This window comes from Phalangium opilio, unplaced genomic scaffold, assembly GCF_054372755.1.
Source record: "Phalangium opilio isolate 3A_F unplaced genomic scaffold, DU_Popi_V2 ptg000060l_1, whole genome shotgun sequence".
In the NCBI taxonomy this organism is placed as follows: domain Eukaryota; kingdom Metazoa; phylum Arthropoda; class Arachnida; order Opiliones; family Phalangiidae; genus Phalangium; species Phalangium opilio.
Window position 1 is genome coordinate 892,960 of NW_028324177.1, and position 16,872 is coordinate 909,831.

General features: G+C 45.1%; 8 non-coding genes across 8 annotated transcripts; all 8 read right to left on the minus strand.

The window, feature by feature from the left end:
• Positions 1–1,269: 1,269 nt before the first annotated feature.
• Positions 1,270–1,341, minus strand: TRNAP-AGG (transfer RNA proline (anticodon AGG)). Its single transcript has one exon. It is a non-coding gene; the product is annotated as a tRNA-Pro (tRNA).
• A 2,326-nt stretch (positions 1,342–3,667) lies between these two features.
• On the minus strand, positions 3,668–3,739 carry TRNAP-CGG (transfer RNA proline (anticodon CGG)). The gene has a single exon. It is a non-coding gene; the product is annotated as a tRNA-Pro (tRNA).
• Positions 3,740–13,584: 9,845 nt separating this feature from the next.
• TRNAP-AGG (transfer RNA proline (anticodon AGG)) lies at positions 13,585–13,656 on the minus strand. Its single transcript has one exon. It is a non-coding gene; the product is annotated as a tRNA-Pro (tRNA).
• A 728-nt stretch (positions 13,657–14,384) lies between these two features.
• Positions 14,385–14,456, minus strand: TRNAP-AGG (transfer RNA proline (anticodon AGG)). Its single transcript has one exon. It is a non-coding gene; the product is annotated as a tRNA-Pro (tRNA).
• Positions 14,457–15,184: 728 nt separating this feature from the next.
• TRNAP-UGG (transfer RNA proline (anticodon UGG)) lies at positions 15,185–15,257 on the minus strand. The gene has a single exon. It is a non-coding gene; the product is annotated as a tRNA-Pro (tRNA).
• An 887-nt stretch (positions 15,258–16,144) lies between these two features.
• Positions 16,145–16,216, minus strand: TRNAP-UGG (transfer RNA proline (anticodon UGG)). Its single transcript has one exon. It is a non-coding gene; the product is annotated as a tRNA-Pro (tRNA).
• An 88-nt stretch (positions 16,217–16,304) lies between these two features.
• Positions 16,305–16,376, minus strand: TRNAP-UGG (transfer RNA proline (anticodon UGG)). The gene has a single exon. It is a non-coding gene; the product is annotated as a tRNA-Pro (tRNA).
• Positions 16,377–16,624: 248 nt separating this feature from the next.
• Positions 16,625–16,696, minus strand: TRNAP-AGG (transfer RNA proline (anticodon AGG)). Its single transcript has one exon. It is a non-coding gene; the product is annotated as a tRNA-Pro (tRNA).
• Positions 16,697–16,872: the final 176 nt, after the last annotated feature.

Genomic DNA, 16,872 nt, shown 5'->3' on the forward strand with positions numbered 1-16,872 from the left:
GGGTTTTGAACCCGGTACCACTCGCACCTAAAGCGATTATGATACCCCTAGACCAACGGACCATGTGTGTAACTAAACATGCTCAACTCATAGGCCCACCCTGTAGTAAGTTGCTTTTAAATAGTCACTTCTTACTTCGGCAAAAACTCGGGTCCGTCCGGGATTTTATCTCGGGACCACTCACACCCTAAGCGTGTATCATACCCCTAGACCAACGGACAATGAATGATACTGAAACATGCTCAACACATAGGCCTACCTTGTTGTTAGTTGCATTTAAATAGTCACTAAATTACTTCTGCAAAAACTGGGGTCCGTCCGGGATTTGAACCCGGTACCACTCGCACCCGAAGCGAGTATCATGGCCCTAGACCAACGTACCATCTGTGCAACGAAACATACTCAACTCATAGACCTACCCTGTAGTTAGTTGCATTTAAACAGTCACTAAATTAATTCTGCATATACTCGGATCCGTCCGGGATTTGAACCCGAGACAACTCGCACCCAAAGCGACTATCATACCCATAGACCAACGGACCATGTGCGAAACTGAACATGCTCAACTCATAGGCCTACCCTGTAGTTAGCTGCATAAAAATAGTCACTAATTTACTTTTGCATATACTCGAGTCCGTCCGGGATTTGAACCAGGGACCACTCGCACCCTAAGCGAGTATCATGGCCTTAGATCAACGAACCATGTGTGCTACTAAACAGGCTCAACTCATAGACCTACCCTGTAGTTAGTTGCATTAAAATAGTCACTAATTTACTTTTGCAAAAACTCGAGTCCGTGCGGGTTTTGAACCCGGGACCACTCGCACCCAAAGCGAGTATCATACCCCTAGACCAACGGCCCATGTGTGTAACTAAACATGCTCAACTCATAGGCCCACCCTGTAGTTAGTTGCTTTTAAATAGTCACTTATTACTTCGGCAAAATCTCGGGTCCGTCCAGGACTTTATCTCGGGACCACTCACACCCTAAGCGAGTATCATAGCCCTAGACCAACGAACCATGTGTGTAACTAACCATGCTCAACTCATAGACCTACCAAGTAGTTAGTTGCATTTAAATAGTCTCTAAATTACTTCTGCATAAACTCGGGTCCGTCCGGGATTTGAACCCGGGACCACTCACACCCTTAGCGAGTATCATGGCCCTAGACCAACGAACAATGTGTGCAACTAAACATGCTCAACTCATAGACCTACCCTGTAGTTAGTTGCATTTAAACAGTCACTAAATTACTTCTGCATATACTCGGATCCGTCCGGGATTTGAACCCGGGACCACTCGCACCCTAAGCGATTATCATACCCCTAGACCAACGGCCCATGTGTGTAACTAAACATGCTCAACTCATAGACCTACCCTGTAGTTAGTTGCATTTTAACAGTCACTAAATTACTTCTGCATATACTCGAGTCCGTCCGGGTTATGAACCCGGGACCACTCGCACCCAAAGCGATTATCATACCCCTTGACCAACGGACAAAGTGTGTAACTAAACATGCTCAACTCATAGGTCTACCCTGTAGTTAGTTGCATTAAAATAGTCACTAATTTACTACTGCAAAAACTCGAGTCCGTCCGGGTTTTGAACCCGGTACCACTCGCACCTAAAGCGATTATGATACCCCTAGACCAACGGACCATGTGTGTAACTAAACATGCTCAACTCATAGGCCCACCCTGTAGTAAGTTGCTTTTAAATAGTCACTTCTTACTTCGGCAAAAACTCGGGTCCGTCCGGGATTTTATCTCGGGACCACTCACACCCTAAGCGTGTATCATACCCCTAGACCAACGGACAATGAATGATACTGAAACATGCTCAACACATAGGCCTACCTTGTTGTTAGTTGCATTTAAATAGTCACTAAATTACTTCTGCAAAAACTGGGGTCCGTCCGGGATTTGAACCCGGTACCACTCGCTCCCGAAGCGAGTATCATGGCCCTAGACCAACGTACCATCTGTGCAACGAAACATACTCAACTCATAGACCTACCCTGTAGTTAGTTGCATTTAAACAGTCACTAAATTAATTCTGCATATACTCGGATCCGTCCGGGATTTGAACCCGAGACAACTCGCACCCAAAGCGACTATCATACCCATAGACCAACGGACCATGTGCGAAACTGAACATGCTCAACTCATAGGCCTACCCTGTAGTTAGTTGCATAAAAATAGTCACTAATTTACTTTTGCATATACTCGAGTCCGTCCGGGATTTGAACCAGGGACCACTCGCACCCTAAGCGAGTATCATGGCCTTAGATCAACGAACCATGTGTGCTACTAAACAGGCTCAACTCATAGACCTACCCTGTAGTTAGTTGCATTAAAATAGTCACTAATTTACTTTTGCAAAAACTCGAGTCCGTGCGGGTTTTGAACCCGGGACCACTCGCACCCAAAGCGAGTATCATACCCCTACACCAACGGCCCATGTGTGTAACTAAACATGCTCAACTCATAGGCCCACCCTGTAGTTAGTTGCTTTTAAATAGTCACTTATTACTTCGGCAAAATCTCGGGTCCGTCCAGGACTTTATCTCGGGACCACTCACACCCTAAGCGAGTATCATAGCCCTAGACCAACGAACCATGTGTGTAACTAACCATGCTCAACTCATAGACCTACCAAGTAGTTAGTTGCATTTAAATAGTCTCTAAATTACTTCTGCATAAACTCGGGTCCGTCTGGGATTTGAACCCGGGACCACTCACACCCTTAGCGAGTATCATGGCCCTAGACCAACGAACAATGTGTGCAACTAAACATGCTCAACTCATAGACCTACCCTGTAGTTAGTTGCATTTAAACAGTCACTAAATTACTTCTGCATATACTCGGATCCGTCCGGGATTTGAACCCGAGACCACTCTCACCCAAAGCGAGTATCATACCCCTAGACCAACGGACCATGTGCGAAACTGAACATGCTCAACTCATAGGCCTACCCTGTAGTTAGTTGCATTTAAACAGTCACTAAATTACTTCTGCATATACTCGAGTCCGTTCGGGTTTAGAACCCGGGACCACTCGCACCCTAAGCGATTATCATACCCCTAGACCAACGGCCCATGTGTGTAACTAAACATGCTCAACTCATAGACCTACCCTGTAGTTAGTTGCATTTTAACAGTCACTAAATTACTTCTGCATATACTCGAGTCCGTCCGGGTTATGAACCCGGGACCACTCGCACCCAAAGCGATTATCATACCCCTAGACCAACGGACAAAGTGTGTAACTAAACATGCTCAACTCATAGGTCTACCCTGTAGTTAGTTGCATTAAAATAGTCACTAATTTACTACTGCAAAAAATCAAGTCCGTCCGGGTTTTGAACCCGGTACCACTCGCACCTAAAGCGATTATGATACCCCTAGACCAACGGACCATGTGTGTAACTAAACATGCTCAACTCATAGGCCCACCCTGTAGTAAGTTGCTTTTAAATAGTCACTTATTACTTCGGCAAAAACTCGGGTCCGTCCGGGATTTTATCTCGGGACCCATCACACCCTAAGCGAGTATCATAGCCCTAGACCAACGAACCATGTGTATAACTAAACATGTTCAACTCATAGACCTACCAAATAGTTGGTTGCATTTAAATAGTCACTAAATTACTTCTGCATAAACTCGGGTCCGTCCAGGATTTGAACCCGGGACCACTCACACCCGAAGCGAGTATCATACCCCTAGACCAACGGACCATGAATAATACTGAAACATGCTCAACTCATAGGTCTACCCTGTAGTTAGTTGCATTTAAACAGTCACTAAATTACTTCTGCATATACTCGGATCCGTCCGGGATTTGAACCCGAGACCACTCGCAACCTGAGCGAGTATCATACCCCTTGACCAACGGACCATGTATGATACTGAAACATGCTAAACTCGTAGGCCTTCCTTGTTGTTAGTTGCATTTAAATAGCCACTAAATTACTTCTGCAAAAACTGGGGTCCGTCCGGGATTTGAACCCGGTACCACTCGCACCCGAAGCGAGTATCATGGCCCTAGACCAACGTACCATCTGTGCAACTAAACATACTCAACTCATAGACCTACCCTGTAGTTAGTTGCATTAAAATAGTCACTAATTTACTTTTGCAAAAAATCGAGTCCGTCCGGGTTTTGAACCCGGTACCACTCGCACCTAAGCGATTATCATACCCCTAGACCAACAGATCATGTGTGTAACAAAACATGCTCAACTCATGGGTCTACCATGTAGTTAGTTGCATTAAAATAGTCACTAATTTACTACTGCAAAAACTCGGGTCCGTCCGGGATTTGAACCAGGGACCACTCGCACCCTAAGCTAGTATCATGGCCTTAGACCAACGGACCATGTGTGTAACTAAACATGCTCAACTCATAGGCCCACCCTGTAGTTAGTTGCTTTTAAATAGTCACTTCTTACTTCGGCAAAATCTCGGGTCCGTCCGGGATTTTATCTCGGGACCACTCACACCCTTAGCGAGTATCATGGTCCTAGACCAACGAACAATGTGTGCAACTAAACATGCTCAACTCATAGACCTACCCTGTAGTTAGTTGCATTTAAACAGTCACTAAATTACTTCTGCATATACTCGGATCCGTCCGGGATTTGAACCCGAGACCACTCGCACCCAAAGCGAGTATCATACCCCTAGACCAACGGACCATGTGCGAAACTGAACATGCTCAACTCATAGGCCTACAATGTTGTTAGTTGCATTAAAATAGTCACTAATTTACTACTGCAAAAAATCAAGTCCGTCCGGGTTTTGAACCCGGTACCACTCGCACCTAAAGCGATTATGATACCCCTAGACCAACGGACCATGTGTGTAACTAAACATGCTCAACTCATAGGCCCACCCTGTAGTAAGTTGCTTTTAAATAGTCACTTCTTACTTCGGCAAAAACTCGGGTCCGTCCGGGATTTTATCTCGGGACCACTCACACCCTAAGCGTGTATCATACCCCTAGACCAACGGACAATGAATGATACTGAAACATGCTCAACACATAGGCCTACCTTGTTGTTAGTTGCATTTAAATAGTCACTAAATTACTTCTGCAAAAACTGGGGTCCGTCCGGGATTTGAACCCGGTACCACTCGCACCCGAAGCGAGTATCATGGCCCTAGACCAACGTACCATCTGTGCAACGAAACATACTCAACTCATAGACCTACCCTGTAGTTAGTTGCATTTAAACAGTCACTAAATTAATTCTGCATATACTCGGATCCGTCCGGGATTTGAACCCGAGACAACTCGCACCCAAAGCGACTATCATACCCATAGACCAACGGACCATGTGCGAAACTGAACATGCTCAACTCATAGGCCTACCCTGTAGTTAGTTGCATAAAAATAGTCACTAATTTACTTTTGCATATACTCGAGTCCGTCCGGGATTTGAACCAGGGACCACTCGCACCCTAAGCGAGTATCATGGCCTTAGATCAACGAACCATGTGTGCTACTAAACAGGCTCAACTCATAGACCTACCCTGTAGTTAGTTGCATTAAAATAGTCACTAATTTACTTTTGCAAAAACTCGAGTCCGTGCGGGTTTTGAACCCGGGACCACTCGCACCCAAAGCGAGTATCATACCCCTAGACCAACGGCCCATGTGTGTAACTAAACATGCTCAACTCATAGGCCCACCCTGTAGTTAGTTGCTTTTAAATAGTCACTTATTACTTCGGCAAAATCTCGGGTCCGTCCAGGACTTTATCTCGGGACCACTCACACCCTAAGCGAGTATCATAGCCCTAGACCAACGAACCATGTGTGTAACTAACCATGCTCAACTCATAGACCTACCAAGTAGTTAGTTGCATTTAAATAGTCTCTAAATTACTTCTGCATAAACTCGGGTCCGTCCGGGATTTGAACCCGGGACCACTCACACCCTTAGCGAGTATCATGGCCCTAGACCAACGAACAATGTGTGCAACTAAACATGCTCAACTCATAGACCTACCCTGTAGTTAGTTGCATTTAAACAGTCACTAAATTACTTCTGCATATACTCGGATCCGTCCGGGATTTGAACCCGAGACCACTCTCACCCAAAGCAAGTATCATACCCCTAGACCGACGGACCATGTGCGAAACTGAACATGCTCAACTCATAGGCCTACCCTGTAGTTAGTTGCATTTAAACAGTCACTAAATTACTTCTGCATATACTCGAGTCCGTTCGGGTTTAGAACCCGGGACCACTCGCACCCTAAGCGATTATCATACCCCTAGACCAACGGCCCATGTGTGTAACTAAACATGCTCAACTCATAGACCTACCCTGTAGTTAGTTGCATTTAAACAGTCACTAAATTACTTCTGCATATACTCGAGTCCGTCCGGGTTATGAACCCGGGACCACTCGCACCCAAAGCGATTATCATACCCCTAGACCAACGGACAAAGTGTGTAACTAAACATGCTCAACTCATAGGTCTACCCTGTAGTTAGTTGCATTAAAATAGTCACTAATTTACTTTTGCAAAAAATCGAGTCCGTCCGGGTTTTGAACCCGGGACCACTCGCACCCAAAGCGAGTATCATACCCCTAGACCAACGGACCATGTGTGTAACTAAACATGCTCAACTCATAGGCCCACCATGTAGTAAGTTGCTTTTAAATAGTCACTTATTACTTCGGCAAAAACTCGGGTCCGTCCGGGATTTTATCTCGGGACCACTCACACCCTAAGCGAGTATCATAGCCCTAGACCAACGGACAATGAATGATACTGAAACATGCTCAACACATAGGCCTACCTTGTTGTTAGTTGCATTTAAATAGTCACCAAATTACTTCTGCAAAAACTGGGGTCCGTCCGAGATTTGAACCCGGTACCACTCGCACCCTTAGCGAGTATCATAGCCCTAGACCAACGAACCATGTGTGCATCTAAACATGCTCAACTCATAGACCTACCCTGTAGTTAGTTGCATTTAAACAGTCACTAAATTACTTCTGCATATACTCGAGTCCGTCCGGGTTATGAACCCGGGACCACTCGCACCCAAAGCGATTATTATACCCCTAGACCAACGGACAAAGTGTGTAACTAAACATGCTCAACTCATAGGTCTACCCTGTAGTTAGTTGCATTAAAATAGTCACTAATTTACTTTTGCAAAAAATCGAGTCCGTCCGGGTTTTGAACCCGGTACCACTCGCACCCAAAGCGATTATCATACCCCTAGACCAACGGATCATGTGTGTAACTAAACATGCTCAACTCATAGGTCTACCCTGTAGTTAGTTGCATTAAAATAGTCACTAATTTACTTTTGCAAAAACTCGAGTCCGTTCGGGTTTTGAACCCGGGACCACTCGCACCCAAAACGATTATCATACCCCTAGACCAACGGACCATGTGTGTAACCAAAGATGCTTAACTCATACGCCTACCTTGTTGTTAGTTGCATTTAAATAGTCTCTTAATTACTTCTGCAAAAACTCGGGTTCATCCGGGATTTGAACCCGGGACTACTCGCAGCCTGAGCGAGTATCATACCCCTTGACCAACGGACCATGAATAATACTGAAACATGCTAAACTCGTAGGCCTATCTTGTTGTTAGTTGCATTTAAATAGTCACTAAATAACTTCTGCATAAACCCGGGTCCTTTCGGGATTTGAACCAGGGACCACTCGCACCCTAAGCTAGTATCATGGCCTTAGACCAACGAACCATGTGTGCTACTAAACATGCTCAACTCATAGACCTACCCTGTAGTTAGTTGCATTAAAATAGTCACTAATTTACTTTTGCAAAAACTCGAGTCCGTTCGGGTTTTGAACCCGGGAGCACTCGCACCCAAAGCGAGTATCATACCCCTAGACCAACGGACCATGTGTGTAACAAAACATGCTCAACTCATAGGCCCACCCTGTAGTAAGTTGCTTTTAAATAGTCACTTATTACTTCGGCAAAAACTCGGGTCCGTCCGGGATTTTATCTCGGGACCACTCACACCCTAAGCGAGTATCATACCCCTAGACCAACGGACAGTGAATGATACTGAAACATGCTCAACACATAGGCCTACCTTGTTGTTAGTTGCATTTAAATAGTCACTAAATTACTTCTGCAAAAACTGGCGTCCATCCGGGATTTGAACCCGGTACCACTCGCACCCTTAGCGAGTATCATGGCCCTAGACCAACGTACCATCTGTGCAACTAAACATGCTCAACTCATAGAACTACCCTGTAGTTAATTGCATTTAAACAGTCACTAAATTACTTCTGCATATACTCGGATCCGTCCGGGATTTGAACCCGAGACCACTCGCACCCAAAGCGAGTATCATACCCCTAGACCAACGGACCATGCGCGAAATTGAACATGCTCAACTCATAGGCCCCCCCTGTAGTTAGTTGCATTAAAATAGTCACTAATTTACTTTTGCAAAAAATCGAGTCCGTCCGGGTTATGAACCCGGAACCACTCGCACCCAAAGCGATTATCATACCCCTAGACCAACGGAGAATGTGTGTAACTAAACATGCTCAACTCATAGGTCTACCCTGTAGTTAGTTGCATTAAAATAGTCACTAATTTACTTTTGCAAAAACTCGAGTCCATGCGAATTTTGAACCCGGGACAACTCGCACCCAAAGCGAGCATCATACCCCAAGACCAACGGACCATGTGTGTAACTAAACATGCTCAACTCATAGGCCCACCCTGTAGTTAGTTGCTTTTAAATAGTCACTTATTACTTCGGCACAAACTCGGTTCCGTCCGGGATTTTATCTCGGTACCACTCGCACCCAAAGCGATTATCATACCCCTAGACCAACGGATCATGTGTGTAACTAAACATGCTCAACTCATAGGTCTACCCTGTAGTTAGTTGCATTAAAATAGTCACTAATTTACTTTTGCAAAAACTCGAGTCCGTTCGGGTTTTGAACCCGGGACCACTCGCACCCAAAACGATTATCTTACCCCTAGACCAACGGACCATGTGTGTAACCAAAGATGCTTAACTCATACGCCTACCTTGTTGTTAGTTGCATTTAAATAGTCTCTTAATTACTTCTGCAAAAACTCGGGTTCATCCGGGATTTGAACCCGGGACTACTCGCAGCCTGAGCGAGTATCATACCCCTTGACCAACGGACCATGAATAATACTGAAACATGCTAAACTCGTAGGCCTATCTTGTTGTTAGTTGCATTTAAATAGTCACTAAATAACTTCTGCATAAACCCGGGTCCTTTCGGGATTTGAACCAGGGACCACTCGCACCCTAAGCTAGTATCATGGCCTTAGACCAACGAACCATGTGTGCTACTAAACATGCTCAACTCATAGACCTACCCTGTAGTTAGTTGCATTAAAATAGTCACTAATTTACTTTTGCAAAAACTCGAGTCCGTTCGGGTTTTGAACCCGGGAGCACTCGCACCCAAAGCGAGTATCATACCCCTAGACCAACGGACCATGTGTGTAACAAAACATGCTCAACTCATAGGCCCACCCTGTAGTAAGTTGCTTTTAAATAGTCACTTATTACTTCGGCAAAAACTCGGGTCCGTCCGGGATTTTATCTCGGGACCACTCACACCCTAAGCGAGTATCATACCCCTAGACCAACGGACAGTGAATGATACTGAAACATGCTCAACACATAGGCCTACCTTGTTGTTAGTTGCATTTAAATAGTCACTAAATTACTTCTGCAAAAACTGGCGTCCATCCGGGATTTGAACCCGGTACCACTCGCACCCTTAGCGAGTATCATGGCCCTAGACCAACGTACCATCTGTGCAACTAAACATGCTCAACTCATAGAACTACCCAGTAGTTAATTGCATTTAAACAGTCACTAAATTACTTCTGCATATACTCGGATCCGTCCGGGATTTGAACCCGAGACCACTCGCACCCAAAGCGAGTATCATACCCCTAGACCAACGGACCATGCGCGAAACTGAACATGCTCAACTCATAGGCCCCCCCTGTAGTTAGTTGCATTAAAATAGTCACTAATTTACTTTTGCAAAAAATCGAGTCCGTCCGGGTTATGAACCCGGAACCACTCGCACCCAAAGCGATTATCATACCCCTAGACCAACGGAGAATGTGTGTAACTAAACATGCTCAACTCATAGGTCTACCCTGTAGTTAGTTGCATTAAAATAGTCACTAATTTACTTTTGCAAAAACTCGAGTCCATGCGAATTTTGAACCCGGGACAACTCGCACCCAAAGCGAGCATCATACCCCAAGACCAACGGACCATGTGTGTAACTAAACATGCTCAACTCATAGGCCCACCCTGTAGTTAGTTGCTTTTAAATAGTCACTTATTACTTCGGCACAAACTCGGTTCCGTCCGGGATTTTATCTCGGGACCACTCACACCCTAAGCGAGTATCATAGCCCTAGACCAACAGACCATGTGTGTAACTAAACATGCTCAACTCATAGGCCCACCCTGTAGTAAGTTGCTTTTAAATAGTCACTTATTACTTCGGCAAAAACTCGGGTCCGTCCGGGATTTTATCTCGGGACCACTCACACCCTAAGCGAGTATCATACCCCTAGACCAACGGACAATGAATGATGCTGAAACATGCTCAACACATAGGCCTACCTTGTTGTTAGTTGCATTTAAATAGTCACTAAATTACTTCTGCAAAAACTGGGGTCCGTCCGGGATTTGAACCCGGTACCACTCGCACCCTTAGCGAGTATCATGGCCCTAGACCAACGACCCATCTGTGCAACTAAACATGCTCAACTCATAGACCTAAACTGTAGTTAGTTGCATTTAAACAGTCACTAAATTACTTCTGCATATATTCGGATCCGTCCGGGATGCGAACCCGAGACCACTCGCACCCAAAGCGAGTATCATACCCCTAGACCAACGGACCATGCGCGAAACTGAACATGCTCAACTCATAGGCCTACCCTGTAGTTAGTTGCATTAAAATAGTCACTAATTTACTTTTGCAAAAAATCGAGTCCGTCCGGGTTATGAACCCGGAACCACTCGCACCGAAGGCGATTATCATACCCCTAAACCAACGGACCATTTGTTTAACTAAACATGCTCAACTCATAGGTCTACCCTGTAGTTAGTTGCATTAAAATAGCCACTAATTTACTTTTGCAAAAAATCGAGTCCGTCCGAGTTTTGAACCCTGTACCACTCGCACCCAAAGCGATTATCATACCCCTAGACCTACGGACCATGTGTGTAGCTAAACATGCTCAACTCATAGGTCTACCCTGTAGTTAGCTGCATTAAAATAGTCACTAATTTTATATTGCAAAAACTCGTACCCGTCCGGGATTTGAAACAGGGACCACTCGCACCCTAAGCGAGTATCATCTCCCTAGACCAACGAACCATGTGTGTAACTAAACATGCTCAACTCATAGGTCTACCCTGTAGTTAGTTGCATTAAAATAGTCACTAACTTACTTTTGCAAAAACTCGAGTCCGTGCGAGTTTTGAACCCGGGACAACTCGCACCCAAAGCGATTATCATACCCCTAGACCAATGGACCATGTGTGTAACTAAACATGCTCAACTCATAGGCCCACCCTGTAGCTAGTTGCTTTTAAATAGTCACTTATTACTTCGGCACAAACTCGGGTCCGTCCGGGATTTTATCTCGGGACCACTCACACCCTAAGCGAGTATCATAGCCCTAGACCAACGAACCATGTGTGTAACTAACCCTGCTCAACTCATAGACCTACCAAGTAGTTAGTTTCATATAAATAGTCACTAAATTACTTCTGCATAAACTCGGGTCCGTCCGGGATTTTATCTCGGGACCACTCACACCCTAAGCGAGTATCATACCCTAGACCAACGGACCATGAATGATACTGAAACATGCTCAACACATAGGCCTACCTTGTTGTTAGTTGCATTTAAATAGTCACTAAATTACTTCTGCAAAAACTGGGGTCCGTCCGGGATTTGAACCCGGTACCACCCGCACCCTTAGCGAGTATCATGGCCCTAGACCAACGACCCATCTGTGCAACTAAACATGCTCAACTCATAGACCTAAACTGTAGTTAGTTGCATTTAAACAGTCACTAAATTACTTCTGCATATACTCGGATCCGTCCGGGATTTGAACCCGAGACCACTCGCACCCAAAGCGGGTATCATACCCCTAGACCAACGGACCATGCGCGAAACTGAACATGCTCAACTCATAGGCCTACCCTGTAGTTAGTTGCATTAAAATAGTCACTAATTTACTTTTGCAAAAAATCGAGTCCGTCCGGGTTATGAACCCGGAACCACTCGCACCCAAAGCGATTATCATACCCCTAAACCAACGGACCATTTGTTTAACTAAACATGCTCAACTCATAGGTCTACCCTGTAGTTAGTTGCATTAAAATAGCCAGTAATTTACTTTTGCAAAAAATCGAGTCCGTCCGTGTTATGAACCCGGGACCACTCGCACTCAAAGCGATTATCATACGCCTAGACCAACGGAGAATGTGTGTAACTAAACATGCTCAACTCATAGGTCTACCCTGTAGTTAGTTGCATTAAAATAGTCACTAATTTACTTTTGCAAAAACTCGAGTCCGTGCGAGTTTTGAACCCGGGACAACTCGCACCCAAAGCGAGCATCATACCCCAAGACCAACGGACCATGTGTGTAACTATACATGCTCAACTCATAGGCCCACCCTGTAGTTAGTTGCTTTTAAATAGTCACTTATTACTTCGGCACAAACTCGGGTCCGTCCGGGATTTTATCTCGGGACCACTCACACCCTAAGCGAGTATCATAGCCCTAGACCAACGAACCATGTGTGTAACTAACCCTGCTCAACTCATAGACCTACCAAGTAGTTAGTTGCATATAAATAGTCACTAAATTACTTCTGCATAAACTCGGGTCCGTCCGGGATTTTATCTCGGGACCACTCACACCCTAAGCGAGTATCATACCCTAGACCAAAGGACCATGAATGATACTGAAACATGCTCAACACATAGGCCTACCTTGTTGTTAGTTGCATTTAAATAGTCACTAAATTACTTCTGCAAAAACTGGGGTCCGTCCGGGATTTGAACCCGGTACCACTCGCACCCTTAGCGAGTATCATGGCCCTAGACCAGCGACCCATCTGTGGAACTAAACATGCTCAACTCATAGACCTAAACTGTAGTTAGTTGCATTTAAACAGTCACTAAATTACTTCTGCATATACTCGGATCCGTCCGGGATTTGAATCCGGGACCACTCTCACCCAAAGCGAGTATCATACCGCTAGACCAACGGACCATGTTTGTAACTAAACATGCTCAACTCATAGGCCTACCCTGTAGTTAGTTGCATTAAAATAGTTACTAATTTACTTTTGCAAGAACTCGGGTCCGTCCGGGATTAGAACCCGCGACCACTCGCACCCTAAGCGAGTATCATACCCCTAAACAAACGGACCATGTGTGTAATTAAAAATGCTCAACTCATAGGTCTACCCTGTAGTTAGTTGCATTAAAATAGTCACTAATTTACTTTTGCAAAAGCTCGGGTCCGTCCGGGATTTGAACCCGGTACCACTCGCACCCTAAGCGAGTATCATACCCCTAGACCAACGGACCATGTGTGTAACCAAACATGCTCAACTCATAGGCCTACCCTGTAGTTAGTTGCTTTTAAATAGTCACTAAATTACTTCGGCAAAAACTCGGGTCCATCCGGGATTTGAACCCGGTACCACTCGCACCCTAAGCGAGTATCATAGCCCTAGACCAACGAACCATGTGTGAAACTAAACATGCTCAACTCATAGACCTACCCTGTAGTTAGATGCATTTAAATAGTCACTAAATTACTTCTGCATATACTCAGGTCCGTTCGGGATTTGAACCCGGGACCACTCGCACCCAAAGCGAGTATCATACCCCTAGACCAAGGGACCATGTGTGTAACTAAACATGCTCAACTCATAGACCTACCCTGTAGTTAGTTGCATTTAAATAGTCACTAAATTACTTCTGCATATACTCAGGTCCGTCCGGGATTTGAACCCGAGACCACTCGCACCCAACGCGAGTATCATAGCCCTAGACCAACGAACCATGTGTGAAACTAAACATGCTCAACTCATAGACCTACCCTGTAGTTAGTTGCATTTAAATTGTCACTAAATTTCTTCTGCATATACTCAGGTCCGTCCGGAATTTGAACCCGGGACCACTCGCACCCTAAGCGAGTATCATACCCCTAAACAAACGGACCATGTGTGTAACTAAAAATGCTCAACTCATAGGTCTACCCTGTAGTTAGTTGCATTAAAGTAGTCACTAATTTAGTTTTGCAAAAACTCGGGTCCGTCCGGGATCTGAACCCGGGACCACTCGCACCCTAAGCGAGTATCATACCCCTAGACCAACGGACCATGTGTTTAACCAAACATGCTCAACTCATAGGCCTACCCTGTAGTTAGTTGCTTTTAAATAGTCACTAAATTACTTCGGCAAAAACTCGGGTCCGTCCGGGATTTTATCTCGGGACCACTCACACCCTAAGCGAGTATCATACCCCTAGACCAACGGACCATGAATGATACTGAAACATGCTAAACTCGTAGGCCTACCTTGTTGTTAGTTGCATTTAAATAGTCATTAAATTACTTCTGCATAAACTCGGGTCCGTCCGGGATTTGAACCCGGGACCACTCTCACCCAAACCGAGTATCATACCGCTATACCAACGGACCATGTTTGTAACTAAACATGCTCAACTCATAGGCCTACCCTGTAGTTAGTTGCATTAAAATAGTCATTAAATTACTTCTGCAAAAACTCGGGTCCGTCCGGGATTTGAACCCGCGACCACTCGCACCCTAAGCGAGTATCTTACCCCTAAACAAACGGACCATGTGTGTAATTAAAAATGCTCAACTCATAGGTCTACCCTGTAGTTAGTTGCATAAAAGTAGACACTAATTTACTTTTGCAAAAACTCGGGTCCGTCCGGGATTTGAACCCGGGACCACTCGCACCCAAAGCGAGTATCATACCCCTAAACAAACGGACCATGTGTGTAATAAAAAATGCTCAACTCATAGGTCTACCCTGTAGTTAGTTGCATTAAAATAGTCACTAATTTACTTTTGCAAAAACTCGGCTCCGTCCGGGATTTGAACCCGGGACCACTCGCACCCAAAGCGAGTATCATACCCCTAGACCAACGGACCATGTGAGAAACTAAACATGCTCAACTCATAGACCTACCCTGTAGTTAGTCGCATTTTATTAGTCTCTAAATTACTTCTGCATAAACTCGGGTCCGTCCGGGATTTGAACCCGCGACCACTCGCACCCTAAGCGAGTATCTTACCCCTAAACAAACGGACCATGTGTGTATTTAAAAATGCTCAACTCATAGGTCTACCCTGTAGTTAGTTGCATAAAAGTAGACACTAATTTACTTTTGCAAAAACTCGGGTCCGTCCGGGATTTGAACCCGGGACCACTCGCACCCAAAGCGAGTATCATACCCCTAAACAAACGGACCATGTGTGTAATTAAAAATGCTCAACTCATAGGTCTACCCTGTAGTTAGTTGCATTAAAATAGTCACTAATTTACTTTTGCAAAAACTCGGCTCCGTCCGGGACTTGAACCGGTACCACTCGCACCCTAAGCGAGTATCATACCCCTAGACCAACGGACCATGTGTGAAACTAAACATGCTCAACTCATAGACCTACCCTGTAGTTAGTCGCATTTAATTAGTCACTAAATTACTTCTGCATAAACTCGGGTCCGTCCGGGATTTGAACCCGCGACCACTCGCACCCTAAGCGAGTATCTTACGCCTAAACAAACGGACCATATGTGTAATTAAAAATGCTCAACTCATAGGTCTACCCTGTAGTTAGTTGCATAAAAGTAGACACTAATTTACTTTTGCAAAAACTCGGGTCCGTCCGGGATTTGAACCCGGAACCACTCGCACCCAAAGCGAGTATCATACCCCTATACCAACGGACCATGGTTGCAACTAAACATGCTCAACTCATAGGCCTACCCTGTAGTTAGTTGCATTAAAATAGTCACTAATTTACTTTTGCAAAAACTCGGGTCCGTCCGGGTTTTGAACCCGGGACCACTCGCACCCAAAGCGAGTATCATACCCCTAGACCAACGGACCATGTGTGTAACTAAACATGCTCAACTCATAGGCCTACCCTGCAGTTAGTTGCATTAAAATAGTCACTAATTTACTTTTGCAAAAACTCGGGTCCGTCCGGGATTTTAACCCGGGACCACTCGCACCCAAAGCGAGTATCATACCCCTAGACCAACGGACCATGGTTGTTAGCAAACATGCTCAACTCATAGGCCTACCCTGTAGTTAGTTGCATTAAAATAGTCACTAATTTACTTTTGCAAAAACTCGGGTCCGTCCGGGATTTGAACCCGGGACCACTCGCACCCAAAGCGAGTATCATACCCCTAGATCAAGGGACCATGTGTGTAAGTAAACATGCTCAACTCTTAGGCCTACCCTGTAGTTAGTTGCATAAAAGTAGTCACTAATATAGTTTTGCAAAAACTCGGGTCCGTCCGGGATTTGAACCCGGGACCACTCGCACCCTAAGCGAGTATCATACCCCTGGACCAACGGACCATGTGTTTAACCAAACATGCTCAACTCATAGGCCTACCCTGTAGTTAGTTGCATTTAAATAGTCACTAAATTACTTCTGCATATACTCGGCTCCGTCCTAGATTTGAACCCGGGACCACTCGCACCCAAAGCGAGTATCATACCCTTAGACCAACGGACCATGTGTGTAACTAAAC